Raw genomic sequence first — 6,520 nt, 5'->3', positions numbered from 1 at the left:
TTGATACTAGTTCAGTTGCTAAGATTAGTAACTCGAAACGGGAGTTGCAGAATGAACAGAGACTAGTTAAGGGTGAAGTGACAATGTGAGTTGGAAGTGGTTTCAAGATTGATATGATCATCATCGCACACTCCCTATACTTTCGGGATTAGTGTTGAACCTAAATAAGTGTTATTTGGTGTTTGCGTTGAGCATGAATATGATTTGATCATGTTTATTGCAATACGGTTATTCATTGAAGTTAGAGAATAATTGTTGTTCTGTTTACATGAATAAAACCTTCTATGGTTATACACCCAATGAAAATGGTTCATTGGATCTCGATCGTAGTGATACACATATTCATAATATTGAAGCCAAAAGATGCAAAGTTAATAATGATAGTGCAACTTATTTGTGGCACTGTCGTTTAGGTCATATTGGTGTAAAGCGCATGAAGAAACTCCATGCTGATGGGCTTTTGGAATCACTTGATTATGAATCACTTGATGCAAGCGAACCATGCCTCTTGGGCAAGATGACTAAAACGCCGTTCTCCGGAACAATGGAGCGAGCAACAGATTTGTTGGAAATCATACATACTGATGTATGTGGTCCGATGAATATTGAGGCTCGCGGCGGGTATCGTTATCTTCTGACCTTCACAGATGATTTGAGCAGATATGGGTATATCTACTTGATGAAACATAAGTCTGAAACATTTGAAAAGTTCAAAGAATTTCAGAGTGAAGTGGAAAATCATCGTAACAAGAAAATAAAGTTTCTACGATCTGATCGTGGAGGAGAATATTTGAGTTACGAGTTTGGTCTTCATTTGAAACAATGCGGAATAGTTTCGCAACTCACACCACCTGGAACACAACAGCGTAATGGTGTGTCCGAACATCGTAACCGTACTTTATTAGATATGGTGCAATCTATGATGTCTCTTACCGATTTACCACTATCGTTTTGGGGTTATGCATTAGAGACAGCTGCATTCACGTTAAATAGGGCACCATCTAAATCCGTTGAGACGACACCATATGAACTGTGGTTTGGCAAGAAACCAAAGTTGTCGTTTCTTAAAGTTTGGGGTTGCGATGCTTATGTGAAAAAGTTTCATCCTGATAAGCTCAAACCCAAATCGGAGATTTGTGTCTTCATAGGATACCCAAAGGAGATAGTTGGGTACACCTTCTATCACAGATCCAAAGGCAAGACATTCGTTGCCTAGAATGGATCCTTTCTAGAGAAGGAGTTTCTCTCAAAAGAAGTGAGAAGGAGGAAAGTAGAACTTGATGAGGTAACTGTACCTGCTCCCTTATTGGAAAGTAGTTCATCACAGAAATCTGTTCCTGTGACTCCTACACCAATTAGTGAGGAAGCTAATGATGATGATCATGTAACTTCAGATCAAGTTACTACCAAACCTCGTAGGTCAACCAGAGTAAGGTCCGCACCAGAGTGGTACAGAATCTTGTTCTGGAGGTCATGTTACTTGACCATGACGAACCTACGAACTATGAGGAAGCGATGATGAGCCCAGATTCCGCGAAATGGCTTGAGGCCATGAAATCTGAGATGGGATCCATGTATGAGAACAAAGTGTGGACTTTGGTTGACTTGCCCGATGATCGGCAAGCCACGGAAAGTAAATGGATCTTCAAGAGGAAGACGGACGCTGATAGTAGTGTTACTATCTACAAAGCTAGACTTGTCGAAAAAGGTTTTTGAAAAGTTCAAGGTGTTGACTACGATGATATTTTCTCACTCGAGTCTGTCCGAATCATGTTAGCAAATTACCACATTTTATGAAATCTGGCAAATGGATGTCAAAACTACATTCCTTAATGGATCTCTTAAAGAAGAGTTGTATATGATGCAACCAGTAGGTTTTGTCGATCCTAAAGGTGCTAACAAAGTGTGCAAAGCTCCAGTGATCCATTTTTGGACTGGTGCAAGCATCTCAGAGTTGGAATATACGCTTTGATGAGTTGATCAAAGCATATAGTTTTATACAGACTTGTGGTGAAACCTGTATTTACAAGAAAGTGAGTGGGAGCACTACAACATTTCTAATAAGTATATGTGAATGACATATTGTTGATCGGAAATAATGTAGAATTTTCTGGAAAGCATAAAGGAGTTTTTGAAAGGAGTTTTTCAAATAAAGACCTCGGTAAAGCTGCTTACATATTGAGCATCAAGATCTATAGAGATAGATCAAGACGCTTGATAAGTTTTTTCAATGAATACATACCTTGAAAAGATTTTGAAGTAGTTCAAAATGGAACAGTCAAAGAAAGAGTTCTTGCGTGTGTTACAAGGTGTGAAATTGAGTAAGACTCAAAGCCCGACCACGGCAAAAGATAGAAAGAGAATGAAAGTCATTCCCTATTCCTTAGCCATAGGTTCTATAAAGTATGCCATGCTGTGTACCAGATCTATTGTATACCCTACACTGAGTTTAGCAAGGGAGTACAATAGTGATCTAGGAGTAGATCACTGGACAGCGGTCAAAATTATTAGTAGAATAGGGATATGTTTCTCGATTATGGAGGTGACAAAAGGTTCGTCGTAAAGGGTTACGTCAATGCAAGTTTTGACACTGATCCAGATGACTCCAAGTCTCAATCTGGATACATATTGAAAGTCGGAGCAATTAGCTAGAGTAGCTCCGTGCAGAGCATTGTTGACATAGCAATTTGCAAAATACATACAGATCTGAATGTGGCAGACCCGTTGACTAAACTTCTCTCACAAGCAAAACATGATCACACCTTGATACTCTTTGGGTGTTAATCACATAGGAATGTGAACTAGATTATTGACTCTAGTAAACCCTTTGGGTGTTGGTCACATGGCGATGTGAACTACGAGTATTAATTAATCACATGGTGATGTGAACTATTGGTGTTAAATCACATGGCGATGTGAACTAGATTATTGACTCTAGTGCAAGTGGGAGACTGAAGGAAATATGCCCTAGAGGCAATAACAAAGTTATTATTTATTTCCTTATTTCATGATAAATGTTTATTATTCATGCTAGAATTGTATTAACCGGAAACTTGATACATGTGTGAATACATAGACAAACTAAATGTCACTAGTATGCCTCTACTTGATTAGCTCGTTGAATCAAAGATGGTTAAGTTTCCTAGCCATAGACATGAGTTGTCATTTGATTAACGGGATCACATCATTAGAGAATAATGTGATTGACTTGACCCATTCTGTTAGCTTAGCATACGATCGTTTAGTATATTGCTATTGCTTTCTTCATGACTTATTCATGTTCCTATGACTATGAGATTATGCAACTCCCGATTACCGGAGGAACACTTTGTGTGCTACCAAACGTCACAACGTAATTGGGTGATTATAAAGGTGCTCTACAGGTGTCTCCGATGGTACTTGTTGAGTTGGCATAGATTGAGATTAGGATTTGTCAGTCCGATTGTCGGAGAGGTATCTCTGGGCCCTCTCGGTAATGCACATCACTATAAGCCTTGCAAGAATTGTAACTAATGAGTTAGTTGCGGGATGATGCATTACGGAACGAGTTGGTTTAGGGCAAGGGGGGCCGGCCCCCTCTTTCCTTCTCCTCCTCTCCCTTTCCTTCCCCCTCTCCTACTCCTACTAGGAAAAGGAGGAGTCCTACTCCTAGTGGGAGTAGGACTCCCCCTCTTGGCGCGCCTCTCCTTGGCCGGCCACCTCCTCGCTCCCTCCTTTATATACGGGGGCAGGGGGCACCCCAAGATACACAAGTTGATCATTGATCTCTCTTAGCCGTGTGCGGTGCCCCCTTCACCATAATCCACCTCGGTCATATCGTAGCGGTGCTTAGGCGAAGCCCTGCGTCGGTAACTTCATCAACATCGTTATCACGCCGTCGTGCTGACGAAACTCTCCCTCGAGATCTACTGGATCGTGAGTTCGTGGGACTGTTGGGGATCATTGCAGAAATTGAAAAATTTCTACGCATCACCAAGATCAATCTATGGAGTAACTAGCAACGAGAGAGAGGGGAGTGCATCTTCATACCGTTGAAGATCGCGAGACGGAAGCGTTGCAAGAACGCGGATGAGGGAGTCGTACTCGTAGCGATTCAGATCGCGGTGGATTCCAATCCTAGCGCCGAACAACGGCTCCTCCGCGGTCAACACACGTGCAGCCCAGTGACGTCTCCCGCACCTTGATCCAACAAGGAGGAGGGAGAGGTTGAGGAAGAGGGCTCCAATAGCAGCACGACGACGTGGTGGTGATGGAGTGGCAGTTCTCCGGCAGGGCTTCGCCAAGCTCACGCGGAGGAGGAGAGGTGTTGGGGAGGGGAGGGGCTGCGCCTGGGATGTGGTGCTGCAGCCCTCCCTCCACCCCTCTATTTATAGGGAGAAGGGGGAAGGGGGCCGGCCCCTCTAGATGAGATCTAGAGGGGGGGGGCAAGGGGGAGGGGGCTTACCCCCCAAGCAAGGGGGAGCCCCCTTTAGGGTTCCCCCCAACCCTAGGCGCATGGGCCCTAGGGGGATGGCGCCCAGCCCACTTAGGGGCTGGTTCCCTTCCACCTACAGCCCATAAGGCCCTCCGGGCCAGGTGGACCCTCCCGATGGACCCCCGGAACCCCTCCGGTGGTCCCGGTACAATACCGGTATACCCCCGAATATTTCCGGTGACCCTATGACGACTTCCCATATATAAATCTTCACCTCCGGACCATTCCGGAACTCCTCGTGACGTCCGGGATCTCATCCGGGACTCCGAACAACATTCGGTAATCACATACAAATCTTCCTTATAACCCTAGCGTCATCGAACCTTAAGTGTGTAGACCCTACGGGTTCGGGAATCATGCAGACATGACCGAGACAGCTCTCTAGCCAATAACCAAGAGCGGGATCTGGATACCCATGTTGGCTCCCACATGTTCCACGATGATCTCATCGGATGAACCACAATGTCGAGGATTCAAGCATCCCGTATACAATTCCCTTTGTCAATCGGTACGTTACTTGCCCGAGATTCGATCGTCGGTATCCCAATACCTCGTTCAATCTCGTTACCGGCAAGTCACTTTACTCGTTCCGTAATGCATGATCCCGTGACTAACTACTTAGTCACATATTGAGCTCATTATGATGATGCATTACCGAGTGGGCCCAGAGATACCTCTCCGTCATACGGAGTGACAAATCCCAGTCTCGATCCGTGCCAACCCAACAGACACTTTTGGAGATACCTGTAGTGCACCTTTACAGCCACCCAGTTACGTTGTGACGTTTGGTACACCCAAAGCATTCCTACGGTATCCGGGAGTTGCACGATCTCATGGTCTAAGGAAATGATACTTGACATTAGAAAAGCTTTAGCAAACAAACTACACGATCTAGTGCTATGCTTAGGATTGGGTCTTGTCCATCACATCATTCTCCTAATGATGTGATCCCGTTATCAATGACATCCAATGTCCATGGTCAGGAAACCGTAACCATCTATCGATCAACGAGCTAGTCAACTAGAGGCTCACTAGGGACATGTTATGGTCTATGTGTTCACACATGTATTACGATTTTCGGATAACACAATTATAGCATGAACAATAGACAATGATCATGAACAAGGAAATATAATAATAACCATTTTATTATTGCCTCTAGGGCATATTTCCAACAGTCTCCCACTTGCACGAGAGTCAATAATCTAGTTACATTGTGATTAATCGTACACCCATAGTGTTCTGGTGTTGATCATGTTTCGCCCGTGGAAGAGGTTTAGTCAACGGATCTGCGACATTCAAATCCGTATGCACTTTACAAATATCTATGTCTCCATTTTGAACATTTTCACGAATGGAGTTGAAGCGACGCTTGATGTGCCTGGTATTCTTGTGAAACCTGGGCTCCTTGGCAAGGGCAATAGCTCCAGTGTTGTCACAGAAGAGAGTCACCGGCCCCGATGAATATGAATAACTCCTAGGTCGGGAATGAACTCCTTTTATCCAGATTGCTTCATGTGCTGCCTCCGAGGCTGCCATGTACTCCGCTTCACATGTAGATCCCGCCACGACGCTTTGCTTGCAACTGCACCAGCTGACTGCCCCACCATTCAAAATATACACGTATCCGGTTTGTGACTTAGAGTCATCCAGATCTGTGTCGAAGCTAGCATCGACGTAACCCTTTATGACGAGCTCTTCGTCACCTCCATAAACGAGAAACATATCCTTAGTCCTTTTTAGGTACTTCAGGATGTTCTTGACCGCTGTCCAGTGTTCCATGCCGGGATTACTTTGGTACCTTCCTACCAAACTTACGACAAGGTTTACATCAGGTCTGGTACACAACATGGCATACATAATAGACCCTATGGCCGAGGCATAGGGGATGACACTCATCTTTTCTCTATCTTCTGCCGTGGTCGGGCATTGATCCGTGCTCAATCTCACACCTTGCAATACAGGCAAGAACCCCTTCTTGGACTGATCCATATTGAACTTCTTCAATATCTTGTCAAGGTATGTGTTTTGTGAGAGACCTATGAG

This window comes from Triticum aestivum, chromosome 5D, assembly GCF_018294505.1.
Source record: "Triticum aestivum cultivar Chinese Spring chromosome 5D, IWGSC CS RefSeq v2.1, whole genome shotgun sequence".
NCBI lineage: Eukaryota > Viridiplantae > Streptophyta > Magnoliopsida > Poales > Poaceae > Triticum > Triticum aestivum.
The sequence above is the reverse complement of the archived record's forward strand: the minus strand, read 5'-3'. Positions refer to the sequence as shown.